Source organism: Pezoporus wallicus, unplaced genomic scaffold (genome assembly GCF_028554395.1).
Source record: "Pezoporus wallicus isolate ANWC-B61680 ecotype Strahan unplaced genomic scaffold, APGP_CSIRO_Pwel_v1 contig_2012, whole genome shotgun sequence".
NCBI lineage: Eukaryota > Metazoa > Chordata > Aves > Psittaciformes > Psittacidae > Pezoporus > Pezoporus wallicus.
Genome location: NW_026639840.1, coordinates 3,082,415 through 3,105,577, shown reverse-complemented (window position 1 = coordinate 3,105,577; position 23,163 = coordinate 3,082,415). Strand labels below are relative to the sequence as shown.

Sequence of the window (23,163 nt, the reverse complement as noted above, 5' to 3'; positions counted from 1 at the left end):
CCACAAATCAGAGATTTCAAAGAGCAGTTAAGTTACTTAACCATCACATGCTTTCTAAGTGCCAGGCATCCTATAGACATTCATGGGAGGTGACCCACCACAGTGCAGCTACTCCATCTGTATTAGTGGGTACCTATGCCATGTGCTTGCTTGGCACTCTGTTTCATTCCTAGACCCTCTTTCTCCAGTCACCCCTACTGTGACAGGTGCTGTTTGCTACTGCAGTCCTGTGTGGAGATGGAGCCCATGCAGAGTGGACAGCATGCTTTGCTCCCAGGTGCCACACCACAGACAAAAGAACCTGGGTTATAGCCAAGTTTGCTCCTTAACCTGCAGCAGGGCAAACCGTACCCCAGCAGGGTTTGTGCCCTCAGGTACCTCCACATCTCCTCATACTTCACAGCACACCCCCATGGAAGCAAGCTGTATTTGTACCATACTGGTGGCTGTCAGTGCAGCTTCTCATCATTGTGGGCACTTTGAATCAAAAGGTGTCTTTTATATGCATGCATGCTGAAGTCATTGGTATTGTCACCAAACAGCCTGGTGAGACCCACAACTATGTATTTTGATGTGACCAAACTGCTCCAAAGGACTGAAGCTCAGAGCATTGTGGATACAATTCAGTGCAATCTAGTTGACCTGTGGTCTGGGCATCCCTCTCTGGTGTGGTCACTTGGGGTGGGGAGTGAAAGCATTTTTCTTCTTGTTGTGATTGATTCTTCCAACCTAGGCCTTCATAAAACCCTTTCCTGCCTCAGCCTCTGCACATTGAAGTAGTCTTTCCAGACATACTCTAATGAGACCATGAGGATGTAAGGACATCCAAGGACCAAACCAAAATGATTTTTTCTCTGGAGCACCACTTCTCATTTCCAGAATCTTGTGATACATCTGCATTGAACAGCAAAACAATGTTGACCTAACCATGGTAGCCTTCAGAATTTAGTCTTTACCAAAACTTTCATAGTCCTCTATAGCTTGCATATCTCTTGACAGCTCTGAAATATGCAGGATTGAGCAGAAGCAAGACTATTAAGAGTAGAGAGATCTACCCAGATATTAAGAAAGATTATTCTATTCACAGACCTACAGAAAATGATTCAGACTGATTTATTTTGATGTGATTGGGGAGCATTGGTAGGCAGCTGAGATGTTTATGAGCTGTTTATGGCCAAGTTGTGAGGTGCTTTGAGGTTTGCTCACTTTTTAAAAGAAAATGCATTAAACTGTGGGAGTGCAGTTGAAATTGTCTTAGGTGTAATTTTTCCTCACTAAAAATATATTCTTATGTTTCAACCAACGTAATTTGCTTTAATGGAATACTGAAAAGGTAAGTCATTCTGTCAGAGTAGCAATTATTTTTGTCCTGAGAAACTGTGAGGGTTAATTGTTAGCACAAAGGGTTTTTGGAATATGCATGTGATATGTTAATAAACCAATCTGTTCCCCCCAAAAGCCATTTGAGTTTTATTTTTTAACAAATTTTTTTTTTTCTTCTTTATATTGAAGAAACAATCAAACTCTCATCTGGGACTTTTTTTTTCATTGGCATTAATATGATTGCTTTGGGCTTTTACAAAGGAGAATTAATTAAGGGCTCCAATTCATGATTGAATTGGATTCAACTTTGGTGGCTAAAGAGGTTAGTGCTAAGGTGATAACCTTGGCTCTTCTGAACCTGACAGGAGTCATGAACCAGAGACCCCTCCTGCTGCAGCTCACAGCCCAGCATGTTAACATGAATTGAAATCAATGGCTGTTGCAGTTAATACACCGTGCTGTGAACTGTGATGGCCCTGGAGCAGAGAAACTACCTCTTCTGCCACCCCTGCTCTAGTAACTTCTGCCAAAGGGGTGGGATGGCCATCAGGACACAATAGCTTTTCCAGTGGTCCAGGGCCTACAAGTCCCCGTCTGTGTCCTACCATCTAGGTACAGCATAAAAAGCTGGATATTAAATGTCAGACTGAGCTGGATTTTTGTCAGACTTCTGAATCCGCTAGGCTTGGCTAGCACAGCTAGTCTGCTTGATTTCAAGAGGAGTTTTGCAGAGGTTTATGGCTCTGAAAATCAATAAGCTAAATTCTGTATAATTTTACTCTGAAATAAGCCAGGCAAAAGACTCCCTTCCCAGATTCACATCCATTCCCTGCACAATGAGTATTTTATGCATGATTTTAACTCAGAGGTGGAAGAAGAGCCAAGAATGAGTTCCCAAGGTATACAAAACCTTACTAAGTTGAAGCATAATGTTAGGAAAAAGTGCACATGCAGATGTGAATTCAGCTGATCTTCAAGGGGACATTTGCTTTTGCAATCCTATTCTCATTTCTACAGCTGCTGGTGATTAAAGCCTAGACCATTGTAGCTACTGCCAGTAAAAGAAAAGCCTAAATGTAAGTACTGTCTCCAACAGAGGCAAATTGAAAACAAGGTGTTAGTGTCTGGTTGTTAACACCTCAAAGACCAGAAATACAGCTGGAGGTTTTTTTTCCAGTGAAGAAGAGACTTTCATCATAGAGGAACACTAAAAAAATGCACAGTTCAGTGTCAAAGTTAATTGTGACTTTGTGCTCAGTTCATTGATGTAGGTTCTGCTGATTTGCTTGGAAGACAACAACATGTGATTACATTCTACAAATGTTTCTGTTTTTGTTTAAAGCACAAATGAAATATCTTCATAATGAAGCAGGAAAAAGACATCCAAAAGAAACTAAATGGTTTGGGCACTTTTGAAGGAGAGCAGGCAGAGACAGGGACCTTTTTTCAACTGCTTTAGTTTTTAGATCCTGACTTGCACACATATAAGGTACCAAATTGCTGCGAGTTGTGCTCCTTTGCCATTTATGTCAATTTTTGAGTTTTATATGATACATACATAGCTATTTATTACCTTAGCTGAGTTTGGCCCAGAAACTTCTATAGAAGATTTCACCTGATATCCGCAGACTGCATGCTATCTCATCTGCCATGTAGTCATTTCAGTAAGAAAATGTGATGGCAAAAATGTACAACATTCTTACAATTAGGCATCATAAAGCATTTGTAACCATTACCAAGTTGTAACTTAGGAACTGTACTGCAAAGCAGCAAAAGACTCACCCAGGAGGCGATCCTCTGTGGTCATTCTTCTTGGCTCATGCTGATTTCTGTCAGGGATTTGGATCACGTGTCAGACTAATTTGTCACTACCTTATTACTAAGTGCAGCCCTGCCTCTACTCACTTTTACTGGGAGGAATAATGTGGATGAAAGACAGCCTATTTCCAACTAATGAATGGCCAAACCACCACAAGTCTGTTTGGCTTTGACAGCCTTCTCAAGACTGCAGTTAAGGACTGCTCCCTGGGTAGCCCTTGCCAAACTTAATACCACTCAGGCCAAGAGATTCATTTTAATAGAAGAAATCTTTGGCATTTTACTGTTTACAGAGAACTGCACCCATAGCAATCATGTTTATATCTGCAGTGAGTGATGATGCAATTCTCACTGCTCTCTTAGCAAAAGTGGAGAGGAACAAGGAGTGGCACTTCATTTCTTATTTTAGTTATGAGTCAGCAGCTCTTACCTTAAACACTAAGGCAAGGTCTCCCCATCGGTGAAAAAAATTGCTCTAATTGGGAAAGAAAAGTAGTCAAGCCTGGAGAGAAGGCTTAAATTGAGGGTTATGAACGGTTTAAGTAATCCCCATGTTAATGAAGCCAAAACCCCTAGAGCAGATGCTATTTTACTTCTCTACAGCAAGTACAAAATTTGTTGAAAAAAAAAGCAGTGATTCTGCTGGTTTAGAAAAGCCATAGGGAACCATGCACACACCTGTGACTCTGTGGCATCTCACAGGATCTGAAAACTTCTTGGTTTAAGCTGTATTCTTTCTGAAAAAAAAACCAACCCAAACCAAAAACTTCTGTTTCTCTCCCCCATCACCTAAACTGCGGAGAACCATAGCAGTTACTCCTAGAGCTCCTCATACTCAGGCTTCTGGAGATAAGCTACCACTCTTCCGAAGCGGAATGCATACTTAAGTTTGTTAAATAAAAGCCCTGTAGAACCTGGTGCCTGGGCAGAGCTGCAGTCAAGAGCTTCTGAACCAACTCCTCCACAGTGAAAACCTACACTGAGCTGCTAGAAAGGCAAGCAGGAACACTGATTTATACCATCTGAAGAGCTGACCCAGAAGCTGGAGTAAATGGGCTTGATCTAGCAATTCCCAACATCCTCACACTCCGGCAGTATTAATGATCAATTAGTAGGCACTTTATTTCCATACTGCAGCAGTAATAGCTTTACTCCTCCCTTGACAGGGCATGAAAGGGCAGAGGGCAATATCAGAGCAGAGAGATGGCAAAATAAAGTGGGGAGAAACCAGGGACTTTTAGGAACCTAACTGCAAATCTTGTAACAAAATGCAATTGGACAGAAGGGACTTGGTTTCAGATGTAAAGTAAGCTCAATAGGTGAAAGAGTTCTCTTTAAACTGTCACCATTAATTTAAGCCAAACTTAATTAAAAAAATAAACTGAAACAGCTGGGTGTAGGAAGTGGCTGGCTGACCTCAGTGCTGGAGCTGTTTTCCTTTTCTCCTTTTAAACCGTTGTTCATCAGCTTTCACTTAAAGCAAACCAGAACTGTCAGACTAACCACAATCAAAACCATAGGGCTTGCTTGAGTCTAGTATTTCTCTCTGTGTTATGATATCCATTAAAAGAAGAAAAGGAGTATCATTGGAAAACCACTCCTACACATTCACATGGTGCCGTGGTATGTTACCTGAATGAGAGGACCAGTGAAATATTTAAAGCCTCAAAAGCATCTATTCCAGAGGATCCTTGCTCAAAAGCATCTATTCCAGAGGATCCTTGAGTGTGCTCATGTGTTTATGACATTTGGAAAAACAATTTCTACATAAACTTCTGAATAAAAGCAAAAATGTTGCCTCATCCTTGCCTCTTATCCTAGCCATCCTTTGTCAAGTTCAGATGAAAACTAAACTCTCCACAGTTGGTACCATGTTATGATCTGTGTTTAGTCTAGTTACTGCATTTTAATCTCAGTTACACTTGTCCTTGTACCCCACTGCCATGAGCTACCTAAGTTGCCTAATGGCTTTGAAAAACCTGCTGTCATATCTGGATCATTTCACACATTTAAAAGCACTATCTATCAATTCACTGTGAAAAAAATCCCAGCATTAAACTCAAACCCATGGTAGTTCTGCCTGTAGAAAGGAAATGGTGACCTGCCCATCCACAGGATTAAAGTTACCCTCTTTCTTTCTGTTCTGATTAACTCCTAAAAATAAGCTATAATCATTGTGGATGCACTCAGAAATGGGCAAGCCATGGCGATGAAAACAGGAGCTTGGGCTGTGAGGGGAAAAGTGTTCCTCACTGCAACCTGGGGATGTCCCGCTGTGAGCTGAGGGAGCACTTACTTGGTGGAGGTGCTGGGTTGGATCACTTCTGGACAAGTCTCAAAACTTCTATCCCCTCAATGGTGGGGGCCAGGAGCTGGGATTTAAGCCACCTGGAAGCATTGGTTTTCCTTGGCCCTTGCTGCAGGGGAGCCAGGAGCCATGAAATGAGCAGCGTGAGCTACCTTCCCAGGTTTTGTAGCACCTAGTGTAGTTGCAGCAGTGGCAGAAAAAACAACTCTGGGATTTTTTTCCAAGAATCTTTGAAATCAGTGTTCCAGTAAATCGTCAGATTTGAAGAATAAACAGGTTGTCCCAGAAAGAAGCAATTCATTTGTTTTACTCTTTGACCTGTTAAAATGCAAAAATTGCTGGGGAATATACTCTGTGGTGACACGTTCTACCAATGGAGCAACCTCCAGTAGCGATAGTGTTTTCTAATTACAACTATAAATAAAAGTTAACCTCCATCCTGATTCAAAATGGAATCCATGGACTATCAGGTGCATATGTGATGCAATGCAGAAAGATGAATACAGCAGCATTTGCATCATTATGTTGACTTAAAACTTGGGGGTTAATTATTACATTCTTTTGCCATGCATCAGGCTAGCCATTCGTAGTCATTTCCAAAATGCTAAAAAGAAACTTGACAGCTTCTCATTAGATTAGAATAGACAAGCTGCTTGAATGAACAATGAAATTTTATTAGGAATTCTCAAGTATAAAAACAAGAGCTTTTCATTTGGATGTTGTATACTTTACACTATATTGATTTGTTTTTATTGATTGTTAATAAAAAAGTGTAAGTGTTTTTCCAAGTGGTGTAAATTAATTGTTATCGCACCACAGAAAACAGAAGACTGCACCACAGTAATTAACATTCTCTGGCAAGGAATCTAAGCAAGCTTGTTGCTGAAATGGGCTTTTAAGCATATTTTGACAGTACCACAAATGCTAGCATATGTCTGTGAGGTAGTGATGTGGCAGGCATGGCAATCACTTTAATGACTCAGATGACAGAAACAGATGCCCTCCTGGGTACACAAGGCCCCATGTCTGTGAGCTCAGGTAGGAGATGAACAGGCTACCAGCCCTCCTCAGATGATTTTTACACAGCTGTCTGAGGACTTGAGCAAACTTTGGTAGGATGAAGTCAATACAGCCAACTCCTGAAAGACTGAGTAAAAAGGGGAAAAAAGGCTCCTTCTTTCTATGTAATCAGTAAGGAAAGGGAAGCAAAGATAACTGAACAGATTAATTAGCAGCTGGGAGGTGAATACTATCGTGTAAGCTGCTGCAACTTAAACACAACAGAATCCCTTCTTTTGAGACCACCTAAGTTACATGATAACAATAAGCTATGTGTTACAAGAAAGGAAACTCTCCTTAAATAATTAAAACCACATCAAGCAACAGTGATAAACCAATTAATAAAAAAGAAGGCTCTATATTCCTTTTTTTTTTGTTTGTTTCACAGAACAGATTTTTCTTTTTTTGTACTAAGTAACTTAAAAGAAAATTTTAATCAGGTAAATAACATTTTATCTTAGCAAAAACACCAAATCAGTACATGGGTAAAAACATCAAAAGGAGCTGCTCTGCATATACCCTCAGACAGAATGTAAAAGCTGTTGGTGAAGACTAACCCTCCAGCTAGAAGTAGCAGGGCGCATCTTCAGTCAAAGGAAACTCAATATGAACAGAGAATTTTTGCACACAGACCCCAAACCAGCCCTGACTGCTGTAAGAATCCATGTCTTCAGACTCACAGCTAAAGCCCACCCTCTAACCAAGGAATCAGCAGCCTTTTGCATCTCAGGCACGTGGTTTATGTCTCTTGTCCTAATCTCTTGTGCCAGGGAAGCTTAAAGTGCTACTAACTCCTTGTTTGCTTGTTGTCAGTTGGAGACCCTATCCCTAGGCAGAAGCAGAAAGACATTTTGTTACCATGTAGAAGATTGCCATAACTGTTTTTTCTTTTCAGTGGAAGTGATATAAAACTGCAAATTGATAGTGCTTTATGTTTTGTTCAGAGAGGAAGGAATAACACAAATAGGTAAATCTGATCTCTCGTCTAGTTTTCCCCAAAGTGCAAATAAAGCTCAGGTTATTTCTATATACTCCACCCCACTGCTATCTTTCCTTCTTGTGCAGATCTCCACATGAGGGTCTTGCTGTGGCATGCAAATCAGACACATAAAGATTGTTCATATATTATTTAAGCTTTGGTATATTTTGTCTAAGAAGTAACAACATTTTTGCAAGAGTTCCTGTGTGGTTCAACTATCTGAGGCAGAATTCAGTTCTGGGGTGTTCTATAGGCTCCTTTCTAAAGCTTTTATTAGATGTGCTTCAATAATTTTTGACCATTGAGCTAGATATTTGTATCATAGTAAAATCCTCTGGCAAGGTAGTATCTTGCTATACAATCTTCCTATCATCGAATGTTAACTTTTGCATATGAAGGGCATTTACTGGTCTACACATATTCTCAAGTAGTTCAGACATCCTGCTTGCCAATTGTTTGGAGATGATCCCAAATCAAATACCAAAATTCCCAAACTGTGAAATTTCAGATAGATTTAGAAATAAAGGGAAACTTAATTCCATCAAATTATAGCTGAAAAATATTCTTTATGAGTGCCATTTTCTGCTCTTGGTAAATTTTCCAAAAACCCTGTCACTGGGTGAATAACTCAGAAAGCTTTAGACCTGAAAAGCATGGCGTATATGAGCAGCTGGCACAAATTAAGGGAGTTATATAATGTGAGCAGAAAACCTGACATTCAGATTTTTGTCTGTTACCGTATACCTACATTTAATGTCAGGAACCCAAAGCTGAGAAATTGCCAGCCAAACTCGTACTGATACCAGTGGAAGACTGAGATGGGCAGGATTGCCTTCAAACAGGCTTGGTAGAAGTTGTCTGTCACAAAAGTGACAAAAAGTATGAACAAGTACATGAGCAAGACGAGACCTATATGGAAAGAGCAAAGCAATGGGTGGTTCTAACTCCACTTGGAAGAACACTGCACAATCATAACTTGCTTTAAAGTTCAGGAGATTGTATCCCAATGTGCTGGTATGAAAAAGATCTGTACCATTAAGTGGATTAAGACATTATGGTGTTAGTTATGCAGATAAGGTTTTGTTACCCTTATGGTGATCTGTAGGAGAAAGAATGTTTGCCTGCAGAGGAGGTAAGACAGTAAAAGTGCTCCACTCTTGTACTGCTGTGATTCCATACTCAGGAGCTATTTCCACTCCTGAAAAGCTCAGGTCCAACAGAAATCCTCTGGCAGTCTTAGCTAGTGACTTCATGATGGCTTCAGCCAAAGCCTTTTACTTGAGATAGGATATGAATTGAAACAATCTGGTAAAGAAAAACATTGAGTCAGAATTCAATAGAAGTGCAAATTTAAGTCACTCCCCACCAGACATGTTTTAATGAGTGCATAGTTAGGGGGTGACTATGTTATCTCGCTTTTCTTGTGTCATTAACTGAGAAGAGAGTTTAAAAAAAGTGTCCCCACAGAAATCTTATTCATATGTTTTATTATATGCTGCAGCATGGGCACCACTTTAGTTTAATGTTATGTTGGATGATGGTACAAATTTATAACCAAAGGTTTACATCACAGACAGCTGGAATGAATAACAATAAATTAATTTAAAGTGCTACAAAAGTGCTCCCCATAGTATGCAGTGCTTATGTGCGCAAGGCTAATAATTTATAAATGCACGTCTTTTATAATCCTGATCTAAAGTCCTGAAAGCAGCTAGTTAAAAAGCAGTCACATGACATAAATTATTTTTATTAATATTTCAAATGCATGATTAGGGTGGGCACCATGGTCATTAGCATTAGATAGCTTTCATTTATGACCAAGTGCAATGAAGCAATAGCCAGAGATAGAGAAACTAGCTCAGCAATGGCACAACAACAACTGGTATACTGGGGTGGTCATATGCTGCTTCTTCTGTATGGTTTTTATTTGCTAGTAATCATCACAGCTATGTCTGTTTCCTTTCCTTTTGCCAGTCTGTTGTGTTTATCACATAAAAATATGTGCTACTGAGTGCAGCGAGAAGCAGCTGTGCTCCTTTGTGTGGTTTTTCTTTCATCCCCAGACACAGCAGCAAAGTGTAATGCAGTGAGGTGGCTGATCACAAGATGCCATAATGACTTCTCTCATTACACCAGCAGTGCTAATTTGAACACTGACCCGGTACTAAACTTTCATACGGATTCTTACTTGGGCAGGGTAGGTTACTTTAAAGCATTTTTCTTGCTTTGAGAGGACATCACCATTTTTGGCTGTGTCAGGCGATGAGAGAGAAGTCATGCCTCCAGGCAAACAAGTATTTGCAGAAAAGCATTATGGAGACTGAGGATAAGGCCAGGCCATAAACTTCTTTTGGGGGTGAGGGAATACTTTCTTTGCTAGCGTAACCCAACATCTAGCTGCAGTCTTCTCTAGTGAAAGAGCATATCCAATGTTACCACTGAGGGTAAAAGAGCAACCAGCTCAAATAACTTGGGTAACATTGCATCTTTTTCCTCAGTGCGTTTCTGAGGCATACTCACTGCAGGGATGTCACTTGTCTTATACCACCCTTATTTTCTCCAGGTAAATTTGGCTACCTCTCACTTCTCTTGGTGAGAATCATTTACTTCTTTAATGCAGAGTCATTAAGCTGAGGTTCTAGAAGGAGTCTTTCACACTGAAAGAAGGATCATGAATAATTTCTGTGTCTCATTCTGGGCCATTGCCATGTATTAGGCTACATGTTTGAACCTTGGCAGATTGCAAAAATATGTACCACAAGCAATCCCCTTCACTTCAGTGGTTCTTCTAGCAGTGTAAGCAGAGTGAGACACAAAGTGGGCAGGAGCATCATCATCTGGTCCCTCCATTCCCTCTGTAAAGAAGGAAAAACAAGAAAGAAAGTCTTTCTGCTTTACACAGAATGCAAAATTCTAAGTAACCATTCGCAATTATTGTTTTTACTATTACAAAGCTCTCTAAAACCCGTATTCACTCTCCTCTTCCTTTCCGGTTTCCTTTGAAAGTGCTCTGTAAATGTAACACATTTTTTCCCAGAGGTCAATGGGGGCATATTTGCATTTTGATACATTTTAAATTTTTGCCTCCAGCACACCGCACAAATGCACTGTGCTAATCAGAAGCAAGTAATGATCTCCTAGACACTTGAAGCGGGTGACTAGGCATATAAAAGCACCTCAAAATGCAAAATTAGTGAGAGAACAATACTCAGTAAAAATAAATAAGTAACAAAGGGGCAATGATACTGGTGAAAGCAGTTTGGATTTGTAAGCTGAGGGCTCTGTCTGGAATAAGCAGCTCATGTGTTTCTATGCACCAGTGAAGTGATAAGGGAATTCAGGGGACTCCTGCATCAGCCGGCTACACTGATGGGCTCTGGGTTTCTCTCGACACATCACTGGCACATCAATATACTCAGATGATGCATAAGCATTTCTGAGGGCTTTTCATGCCGTCAGTGATACCTCATGTTCTGAACAACCCAAATCGAAGATTAGGCAGGATGTAGAAAAATGGGGCAGTCCCCAAAGCAGGCTTTATCTGTGTGTGGGTCTTTTATTTCCAGCACTAATTATAGGTTTACACTCAAATATGCTTGTCCCAAGGGGAAAAAGGTGTACAGGAAAGAAAAAAAAAAACAGAGCTCAAGAGGTTATTTATGAAATTTATTTTTTTTTAAAGCGTGAACATCTTCAACAGACAGAGTGCAAGTAAACATGAATGCATCCACACTGACCACCACATCAGAAGAAAAACTCCTGATAAGCAGATGTTGCTTAGGCAGCGACCAGCCAGGCAGCGTGTGTGTGTACAGGGGAGAGGGATGGAGATACAGTCAAGCAGCATTAAGGCACTGTGATGAGCGTGCGTGTGGCTGCAAGTGATGGCAAATGTGTGTGTGAGAGAAAATGACACACGAGCAAACCCAAGCTGCTCCAGTGAGTACTTTGTATGTGTTTGTAAGAGAAGGCAGCAAGAAGAAGCCAGGGGAGAAAGACTGAAAAAATGAGGTAGGAATGACCAGGCAACTGCACGGCTGGACTAAGAGCAGCGCAAGGGAAGAAATCCAGGCATCAGGGAAATCATTTAAAGCCATATTGATTTGCTTTGGAGGTGAGAAAAAGCAGATGCACTCGGCTACTGTGAAATGGCTCTGACAGCAGCTACAGCCACTTGATTTTACGTATTTATTTTTATTTTAAGGATTTTCATTCACAGAATCCCGTGCTGTAAACCCAAACCAGCCCGCAGCCCTTGCTGTGCCCACCTCTCCGCCCCCAGCAGCAGGGGCTGCGATCAAAGCCTGCCCACAGCAACGCAGCGCCTTCAGCCAGCCAAGAGAACCCTCAGGGAATGCAGGGAAGAAAGAGGTAGAAAGAGAGGAAAGGAGGGAGGGGATCAATGGCTGAAATTCAGTGGTTCTGGCCATTTCCCATGAGCCGGGAGCATTCAGAGGCAGCTGGGCAGAGCGGGAGCCGAGCCCATCCATCTCCTCGATAGACAGCGGCTCTTCGCCGGGAACACTGCCCGGTCTCTGTCCTCAGCAACGCACAAAGCAAAGCTACAAAGCAGAGTATGATTCAACGCTGTGTGGTCTCAGTCCTCGCATCTAGAAAATAGGAGGGGATTAGACATGACACGGGAAAATAAGGGATTTTTGTCTTCTGTAAGAAATCCTGTGTTTTCGGGGAAAGAAAGAGAGGGCGTTTCTCTACATGGAAATACTGTCAGGTCTCACCTGCGCTGCTTCCAGAGAAGAAATCACTGCATCAGGCTGGGGCCTTGCTCCTTAGATTTGTGCAGGTACCTTAATTCAGCCAATGGTATAATTATAGAATTACTACAGAGACACTGTGGCTGAGATCTTCAAAATACTGCTTTTCTGGGAGCCAGGTACCTGTGAAGATCTGACTTAGGTGACGTACAGTCACAGAGCAAAGCTGATCCTCAGCTGAGGTTTCTGAGTCTTCTTCAGATTCAGATTCTTCTCATGCAGTCAGCTTACTAACTGTGAAAGGCAGTTTCATATCTACACAATTCAGTTCAAACTTCATGGATAGTTATAGCTACGCAGTTCAACATTGGCTAACATCAGAATTTTTAATTTTCCTTTTAAAAAGGAGATAGGCTTCACAACAACCAGGGTAAGGGGTGTTTGGAAAGGTTTCCTTAAGAGTCAAAATAGCACTGTTTAATCTGAAATGGAATTTGATATGATTTTATTTTCCTGGAAATAAAACCTAGGTGCCCTACTGAATTAAACCCCCATTACTCTCATAGCTCTCATACCACTTTAGTCACTGTCCTGTCCTTCCTGTTTTCTACACCAAGAACCTCAAGTGTAACCACGTGGGGATGCGTGTGTGCTTGCTCACTGGCTTGCTCTTTCCTGAACATCTGCTGAGCAGCGTCTTATTTGTATGAATTATGACTTCATCTTAAAGCAGGTCAGAAAAATTCCATCAGAACAGTTTTCCTAAAGAAAATAGCTTTCAGGTAGAGGAAATTCTTTGTAAAATTATGAAATTCCATTCTTTCATAGAAAATGGGAATTCTGTTCAAAATTTAATATACACTTCACTAAAGATGCATGAAAAAGAACAGAATTATTTTTACTGCTAATGAAAAAACTTCCATCATGTTTTCAGTGAAAAAAATAATCACACAGTATCCTAACTGGCACTAATTCATGTTTTATATTTGTTACAACTGATGAGTGTAAATCCAGAGTAGCTCCCTCAGCCTCAGTGAAGTTACTTTGATTTATACTGTTGTAAATTAGATAGAAATCTCAGTCTGTGTGGTTGGTTCTTGTGATGAATATCTTTGCCTCCTAGGTACATACATACAGGGAAAAAGCCCCAGCCAAACCCCCAGAACATGAGACTTGACTGATTCTGGGTCAGGACCGTTGTGAAGTGTTCTGACTCCCTGTGGATTTGGTTTCAGTATCACTGGTCAGAACATGTCAAAATGTGGGAATTTATGATTAAAAGTAAGAACATACAGCCAAGTATTTAAAAAATACTTTACAACTATATTTTTAACAGCTATAATTTGAAAATGAGCAGTGTTATACAGAACACTGGCTTAATTTTAAAAGGTAGGTGTATGTCTTCCAGTAAATTAAGTGTATTCTAAAATATCTTTAGATCTAATGACAGATGAGTTCAGCAACATCTTAGCAATACTGAAAAGCCTTTATAAATCTTTAGATTTATTTGCAGACCAATGTATTTTCTCTTTTACTTGTGAAAAAAACCCTCTTTGTTTTAGGTAAAGAAACCAAAATTGCCACAAGATAGGGCGAGTGTCTTGCCTTCAGAAAGCCATAAGCCAAGTCCCACAGAAGCCAAACACAGGGTACAACATCTTTGTGTTACCAGAAGTACATCAGGGTCTGAATTATGAGTCAATGGCAGTTCCGTGGCATGGATTCAAGTGGAGAAATTAGGTATTAATATGCAAATATTACTTTTTAATTTTAAATCAGCTGGTTTGCAGGCCAGATCATTTCATCCAGAATTATCAAGTGAAATGATCATGACTGCTTTAGGTTTAGGTATCAGCTTGATCAGGAACTTTTGCATTCAGCTTTTAATGCTTTTTCAGACTGGTGCCAAATATTTAGACTTGATATATTAGTAATTGTGGGTGATTCTGGTTTCCAAGGCAAATAAATAAAGTGAAGAAAACAGGATGAGAGCAAATTCATCCTTGGTGTAAACTCACTGACTTTGGTGCTATGACACTAGAAATAGTTGTGGAGTAGGATTTCTTACGCAAACAGTAACACAAATTGCGTTAAGTAAGTACCTTAAATCATGCCTTGGGCAAAATAGCTCAGTTAATCCCAAAATGTTGTTGCAAGAAAATTCCTTCCTTTCCACAGTGTTCTAGGGGAGTTATAAGGCATGTTACATAGTCAAGCTTTTCAAAAGAATTTAAATAATTTCTTGTTTCAGAGCAACACACTATTTTTGTGAAACATTGTATTGGTTAATTTTAATATCTCCTCCTGCCCTCCTGCAACCCCCCCAACCACAAACCAAATACTTACAAGGTTACTTAATGCCAGACTTCATGGTTTGTCAGTTAGTTCTTGCATACATTACAGAAAATGACAACTCTGTTTCCCTGTCTGTAAACACCTGAAATAATCTGGTTCCCATTTTAGATGTGCTTATGAAGTCAGAGGACATTTTCCTGAAGTTACCTGAGCACTAAGTTGCGCAGTTGTCCAGGAATATATCTATATTATATAGAGATATATTTCAGTATATAATAAAACCAAAAGAAAATGAAGTGAAAATGCCTCGTGTAATGAAACATTGGCAGTCAGAAGTTAGGGGCTGATTTTTACTTTAACTTTTCTGCTTCCTAAAATCATAAGAGAAAATAAACACTGAGATGACAATACTGAAATAAACCCCAAAATATTTCTGAAAAATCTCTACTGTGATTTTATCTCGTAATTGACATACACAGTGGGTTTTTTTTTGATGAAATAACATTTGCTGGCCAAAATAATTCTGTCAAATAATTTTCAGCCAGCTTCCAAAAGCAACACTGCTATGAGGAAAAAAAAAAAATCAAGATTTTAATTTTATCCTGGTTTAAGAGCCCAATGTGTCTGTGTATTGTGACCATGTCCATTTGTGACTAACCCTATGTCTTGGGTTTGGCTGGTATAGAGTTAATTTTCTTGCTAGTAGCTGATGTGGTGTTGTGCTGTAGTCTGAGAACAATGCTGATAACACACCAATGTTTTAGTTGTTGCTAAGTAGTGCTTACTCAAAATCAAGGACTCTTCAGTTTCCCATGCTCTGCCAGTGAGGGGGGCCACAAGAAGCCAGGAGGGAGGCACAGCCAGGACAGCCAAAGGGGTATTCCATACCACAGAATGTCGTGCTCAGTATACAAACTGGGGGGAACTGGCCAGGAGCCACCTGCTGCTGTTCAGGGATGAGCTGGGCAACGGTTAGTGAGTGATGAGCAATTGTATAGTGCACCACTTGGTTTTCTTGAGTTTTATGCCTCTCTCTCTTTTCCTATTATTATTTTTGTCAGTATTTTTAATTTATTTCAATTAGTAAACTGCTCTTATCTCAACTCGCAGGTATTACCTTCTTTTGATTCTCCTCCCCATCTCACCAGGGATGGCAATGGAAGTGAGCGAGCTGCTGTGTGGTACTTAGTTGCCAGCTGGGATTTAACCACAACACCCCAGAGACTGACACTTCAGGTTTGCCCTAGTGCAGTGTGATCACTTTCTTTCCTAGTGACTGCTCCTATTTCTGAAGATGGCAGCTCTCATGTGAGCAGAGCAGCCTGCTCCCTGTTCCCTTCACAGCACTTCCATGTTCAAAAGAGACATCACAAAAGTCCACTCTGCTTTGCTAGTGATGTACCACGCATGAGATCCACTTGCAATGCCAGCAGTCTGAAATATTGCTGAGTAGGGGCAGGAGGAGTTGGACCTTAGTGATTTACCCCCTCCCAGTCATTTGGGTTCACTGATTTCTCTAATTAAATATGCATCCCACTTCACCATTATTCCCAATGATCCTATTTAATCTCAATGACAGGGCCAGAGATATGAAGGCCTTCACTTACAAACTGCTTTTGGCAAGCTCTTCTATTCTGTAGGGGCTTTTGGATATTTCCAAGTATTATTCCAGTACTGTAAGGCTCCATCCTCCCTTTCTCATTGGTCTGTTTACACCTACCTATTGAAGCCTTACTTACTTCTCTCTTTCAATTGAGCCTTCCAGTTTAGCTTCGGAGGCCTGGAGCTGCTGTTCTGACTTACTGTCATGTATGTGAAGATGATTTATTTGGCTAGCATGGCACCGTGCCAGCAAAGGGGCCATCTGAATGGTGAAGCTCTTAAGAAACTAATTGCATGATGAACTGCAGTTGCAGGAGTGTCTTTACCATTTGCTTCATCTAATCAGATGATCCAAGGATTTTTCTTGTTTGCCTCTTTTCCATTGTTTGAATTGGAAGAATACCAGGTTTAGGTTTACACCAGCGATGGGCTTAACCAATTGACTCCCAGAGCCTTTATAATTAGCTTGTAGGTCCCTTCATTCTTAAAAAAACTCAAACAGTGTTACTGCGGTGAGTGTTTTCTTGCTTTCTCATCTCAGACTGGGAGGTTTTGAACTTGTCAAGATCTAAGTTCAGCACTCCATGTTTGTTCTGCTTGTGTGGATGAAGTCACTAATCCCTAAATGAAGGGCAGGGAGCTGTTTGGGTTAGCAATTTCATCATCTTTAATAGAGAAAACAGAATCCCTCACAACACAGGTGGGTTAAAGAGAAGATAATTTCCCTCTGCCTTGCTTTCAAATGTCTTTCTGAACAGTGGGTCTGAAGTGAAACCTTGGCTTGCAAGATACCATCTTTGGGAAGAGCAAAATCAGGGAAGAAATCTGTGCCACTAGATCACCTTTGATTAGGTCATGCTTGGCCCCTTCGCAAGCAAATACACCTCATCAGGCATTTACCTAACAGAAAAGCAGCCATACTGCTGCTTCTTTGTTGTTTCTACCGAGGGTAGAATTCCACCCAGGGTAAAGGGTGGAATTAATGATAAGCTGAACAATTCCTATCCTCAAACACAGTTTCTATGGGGCCAGTACCAACTACTTTTCCCTTGTCATGGGTGTCCTGCAATAGCACCAGAAACAGCACCTTGTTTTGTCACTCTGTGCGTAATGCAGCTTTGATGCTGTTTGCATATAGTTGCTGATTGTATTTTTCATTTGAGAGGATTGTATTGATTTTTCTTCTAGATACCAGGTTCAAATCCACATCGACTTATTCTAAACTAGACAGTCTTGAACTGAAAACATTGAGTTTCTCCTGATACCAGTGCAAAACCTTCTGCACGGTCACTGCCTGCCTCTGGGGAAATGTACACTGAAGCATGAGACCAGGCCAACACTGTCATGGGGAATGGCTGCAAATGGCATTGTGGATATTTTGCAGAGCCCTTATAAGAAATAGTTTTAGAAGCCAATCTTATGTAAGTCACTTTCAGGCAAACCTTCCCAAATCCCAGGCAATTACACTTCCTCTGCAAGGCTGCACTCTGCGATAAAGTGCAGGGTGACTTGGTCAACAAATATTTACGAAACAGGATACCATTTCAGACAGGTTTCAGAACTTGAATTTCTGAGTAGGAAAGGTTTAGGAAGCAAGGATTTATGGCGAAAGTGGAAAACAAGAAAATAATTAAAACAGAATCATGAGTTGAGGCTTATTCTGATATGTCAAATCAGAAATTACAGTGGAGGGGCAGAGTTTGGTTGCCCTTGTGACATTGCACATCAGTGGGCCAGGACTGCTCTGTGATATTCTGCACAAATTAGACCTTCTGTGGCTCTCCTTCCCTATGAATTTTTCAACTTAAAGAGAGAGTATACATTTGATAAACAGGAAAATTATAAGAAAAGGTCAGATCAGGAAGGAAACCTATATGCTACATGTTGGGATCATGCTAACAATAGATGTAGGCTTTGTGGAGCCAGAGAATAGTCTGAGCATTGTAGAAATGAGCCAGTGGCCATGCCACTGCAGCGGTGGTGGCTTTGAAGAAATCAGATTAATACAGCAGATTTATTCTATGCAGTCTGTACCAACAGTACAAGATGAGTGGACATACAGAAACCCCTTTCCATCACTGGTTGCTTGTGTATCCCCTTCCAAACCCTTACATAGTTTGACCTGCACATCCTCCTCACATACCACACTCCCCACAAGATTAGCAGTGCTTATCTCACGGGTACACAGGTGCACATGCGCCCTATACACTTGGGCAGGGAGTTATTGTCCAACCTCTAATCATTTTTCTGGGTCCTCCTTAAAAGCAATTAGTAGCTGCCCCCTCTAACATCAGAGGGAAAATGCAGTTGTGGAATAACTCGGCTGCAATCGGTACAATTAGCAGGAATGTGTTTGACCCCAGCTTCACCTTCTCTGAAATGCAGTTCCTGGTACAAAGTGTTGCAGTCTTTGAGAGTGACATGTTGTGAATAACCGGATGTCAGGATCATTGTGTGAAAACAGACAAACCCCCAGATAACTGGGAAGTCTTGAACCAGAAACTGGCATAATAAAAGTAGAAATAATTTCTATTTTCACGTTACTTTGCCTTTCTCGTGACAAAAAACCAATGCAATACACCTAAACATATGCCGTTACCTATAACATCTTACAAAAGTACAGCTGAAGTCAGGGTTTGGTGGCTGCTGTGGTGTGGAAATGTGCCACAAAGAACGTGAAATCCTTCTGTTTCATTCATATTTTTCTTATAGAGCAGGATATATACACATTTTAAAGGAAACAACAACCAAAGACCTTCTTCCTAGGCTTGCACTGTTTCTCCATTCACATGCAGATAAGACCCATCTATCTTACTGCTTGGTGACTGGGATTCCTAACTAGAGAAGAAAAATGCTGAATGCCCAGCAGACCTGCAGTGCTTGCATCCAATCTCACCTGTGGTTTACTCTGGGAACAAGGTTCTTATTTCTTGAGAAGGATATGGTGATTTGTGAGGCACTTACTTTTCATTAGAGGAGTAAGGAAAAAAAGGAGTAATCTAAGAAGGAGCCAACTCCTTGTCTGTAAGAGAGTTGAGGTCAAAATGACAAAGTATCTCTCTGAGATACCATTATCCAATTATAACTCAAAGTGTTTGCAAAAATGGCTTATTCCTTTAAACTAATGAGTGTCACAGAGCTCTGTTTTTTCTGCAAAATTGATGTCCTTGGCTGTAGACCAAACTGTACTTCTTAGGAATGCAGCCATTGCTTTCCTTCTTTACTTATTTTTGCCCACAAGAAACCTTATCTTCCAGCTACACTCACACAATTGTAGTCCCTCTTCTCTCTTTCATTTTATTCCTGACTTTCAAAGAATCCTTCCAACCCCATGCCACACTACCTTGTTCCTTCTATGATGTGCACATAATGACCTCTCTTGTCCACGTCATATGTGGTCTAATCCTTTTCATTGAGCATCATTTGCACAGTAATCCTTTTCCTTCTGCGACATAAGCACAAAACTCCCTTCCCACCACTGCCACTTGCAGAAGAATCTTGTACTTCTAGTGACATGCAGGCAGTAACCCTGTATCTTCTGTGCCAAAACCAAAATGATCACCTTCTAGCTTTCCTTCGATACAAAATTGACAATGCAGCCTTTATGTTAATACTACAAAGAACACACTGCTGTTCTTTTATTCCAAATGTGTCCAAATATTAACCTTCACTTGGCCAGAAAGCAGTATGAAGTACCACAGTGAAAAAAGTAAGGTATAGAACCCAATTTTTTCTCTATGTTTCGAGAAACTTCAAGAAATAACCTCAACTTTTTAAGGGCTTAAATAAAGAGACAAAACCAACTTTTATGGACATTTTAGCATTTTTCCTGTTTTTTTTTTTTTTTGTTTGTTTTGCTCCCCTCTTTTTCAATGACATGACCAAAAAAAGAAAAGGCAGCAGTTGTAAACAGGAAGAAGGAATAGAGAATTAGAGGTGACTTAGAATTCAAACCCAAACTTGGTCTTGTAAATAGGTCTGGCCTCTGTATTTTTCAGGTGAATTTTTTTTCTACTAATTAAAAAAAAAAAAAAGTAAAAAAAAAGCACCCCGTTTTGTCTTAATCCCCCTCTTTTGCTGCAGCACAGCAGTTATCACAGCAAATCAGAAAGAGAAGGCAAGAGACTAGTGACCAGGACTGCTAAGTATAATCAAGTGAACAAATCATTTAACCTGCTTTGTTTTAAGCCTTATCCAAACTCAAACAGATACCTGTTTAACCAGGGCTTTACAGCCTCCTCCAGCCAGCAGAGCCCTGTCTTTAGCTCATTCCCTAGACAGCTGCAGCAAGACAGGAAGCTGGTATGGTTTGGGAATGATTGCCTTAATTTGATACACCCTTACACACAGCAGTGTTGCATTTGGGGATGATTTGGGCTTAAAATGATCCTGTTTATTCTTTGGCCTGCCTATTTTCACCCTGCTGCCACAGCATGCTTTCAAAACAGGGCTCAATTAATTAAATGTTAAGTCTGACCCTTTGCAGAAACCCTACATTTAAATCCATTGACTCTAAATTGGTTTTGTCTGCTATCAGAGTGGCATATGTTTGCCAGGATTGGTTTGACACTGTATCTTTGGTAAGCTACACACAAATTCCTTGTAACAGGAACAGTGACTAATACCTCTAGGTGCTCCAGTGTTTGTAATATGCTCTGACATTCTGTGTGGCTGGTGCATTTGAAGCGGGAGATTTACTGTGTTTGCTCCTAGAGTAGCTGCAGTATGTGCTGTTAGCTCCTGATTGGTACTAGCCACAATGGCTGCTTGAACAAAATTCAGGGTAGAAAACCACAACTGCATTTTTTGAACAAAGACAGTAATTATGGTAATCGTATCACTTCAGCATTTTTCTTGCCTGTGTTTATGAACAAGTGATGTGAGCCAACAAGAGCAGCAGCTTCTTCCCTTCAAATTAATTCTTGCTTTGGAGTAGCAGGATAGATATGATAAGACTTTTGGTATGTTTTCTCCTGCATTTTTTCAGTGGTGCATTACACATTCACCACAATTCTTCACCTCTACTGTCACTTTTATGGCAGTGTTTTCCTTTTCCTCCTCTTCAGTCATAGGTATGCTAATCTTTTGTGTCACAAGCAGCGCAACCCCTCCTTTATATTGCCCCCCTCCTCCTGTGCACAGTCCTGGATTATGCAGTTAAAAGAAAAAATCATTTCACCTGCGAAACGTAAACCAATGTAATTGTTGCTGTTGCTATTTTTATTTCCATTAACCACTAAAGTCAGTCTGGACTGAATAATTAAGCAGCTATTTGTGTCATGTTTTTCAGTGCTGAATGTAACCCATTAACCCCATAGGAGCAAGGTCCTTGAATTCTGAATAATTCTAGGAGTAAACTGTGATGAATCGGGGCTGAGATAAGAGTCAGGCACCTTTAAACAAATCTGGAGCATATTCTTGGTGCTCGAGGTTTATTCTGTATTGCAAGCTGTTTCTGCTCTCCCTTTTCTTTTTATATTTCCCCATTCAACTGAATCCCATAGGAAATGCAGAATGACTCTACTTAGAAAAAGTGTTTGTTTTAGTTCATTCTTTCTGTTCATGCTGTATTCTACACTTGAAATTGTCGAAAGTCTCTGGTCTCATTTTTTTTCTCTCAAACAGATCCTTGTTAGCTGTAGCTACTCTTGGACATGCTCCTCTGACATGGCGCTGCTGATATATCATGGTTCAGTGAGCACAATCAGTAGCAGTATTCCTGGGACCAGTGTAAATGCACTGGCCTGTCCTTACCTATGAAGCTGTGCAGCCAGACTGGTCTGTAAATGAAGAGTGGGCAGCTCTTTCCTCCTACATCAGCTGCTGCTGGAAGCAAAGGACTGGATGTTTTTTAACATGAAACTATGTGTTTTAAGCTCTCTTCCTGAGGAGGTACTTGGGAGGCAGAATGACAACTCTCCCCATAGACGCACAGCTCTGCAAAATTGAATCAAAAGAGTTAGTACCCAGTTAGAGTCTACCATGTGTGCCTATGGCCTTACATACCACCCTCCTCAGGTAAAAATACCCACGACATTAAGAGACCAGCATGTAATTTGGTCTACTGCATCAAAGCAGCCATACAATTATTTTGCCCCATAATTTCTCCACCAGCCCCAACCACTTTTAGTTGAATTAGACTGTCCCTTTCTGAGAGATGGCCAGCTCTGATTTAAGGACTCAGAACTTTTCCATGTCCCTCTGTGACCAGTTACAAAGTTTAGTGAATTGACTGCTCACTCTCCTCATGGCTACAAAACACATATCAGCCACTTTGTGTATTGACTTAAACCACATGTGTAGTCAGTGATGTGAACAGGGCTTCTTATATGAGTAATGGTGGTGAGAGCAAGCCCTGTGCTGGGCCTGTTGATTCAGGAAATGCAGACTTTCAGGTTTAGAGGAGGAGCTCAGCCTGGGATTGCTGGCTGGTCAGGACAACACCACTGCTTCATCTAGTGCTCTTCCGTGCTGGAAGCTTTTGTACTTACTGACTCATCTTCCCTTTCTCTGTCTGAGACCACAAACTATGTCTCAAATTGGAGGCATAGTTAGAGAGCAGGAGAAAATAAATAAATAAAAAAGAAAAGTATATTAGGTGCAACATCTCTTTCTTTCAAAACTAGCTGTGTCGCAAGACCAACTGTCAGACAAAGGGCCAAATCCTGAACTGTGGGGAAGCAGAACTTGAAGTATGTAAATATTCTTTCTATGCTTTAAGAAAACATGTTCAAACTGGGAAAATTACAGCATTAAAAGATAACGTTATGAAAAAAATCATGAGCATATACAGATGTCTGAAAATATACCCTCAGTGTGCAAAACAGACTGAGCAAACATAAGTAGGTATGTTCAGTTTACACCAGTAATTCTGTGTAAGCTAGGAGTAAGCACAATGCCTAACATGAAACCAATGAGCATGTTGGTAAAATCCCCTGGTGAAGTTCAGAGATCATTGCACTATCCAGAAACATATTTTTCACTTTTTCTCTCTCTTCTTCAATATCTCCTTTTTCTCTCCCTGAGGAAGTAACAATAATTTAATTCTGACTAATATACAGAAA

The 23,163-nt window shown here is 40.5% G+C and overlaps 1 long non-coding RNA gene across 1 annotated transcript; it reads right to left on the bottom strand.

Annotated features, from left to right (window-relative positions):
- Positions 1 to 206: 206 nt before the first annotated feature.
- Positions 207 to 3,887, bottom strand: LOC130602959 (uncharacterized). The gene is made up of 3 exons (XR_008973025.1): positions 3,820 to 3,887; positions 3,106 to 3,152; positions 207 to 1,001 (listed from the first exon to the last, which is right to left on the bottom strand). It is a non-coding gene; the product is annotated as an uncharacterized LOC130602959 (long non-coding RNA).
- Between the last annotated feature and the right edge of the window lie 19,276 nt (positions 3,888 to 23,163).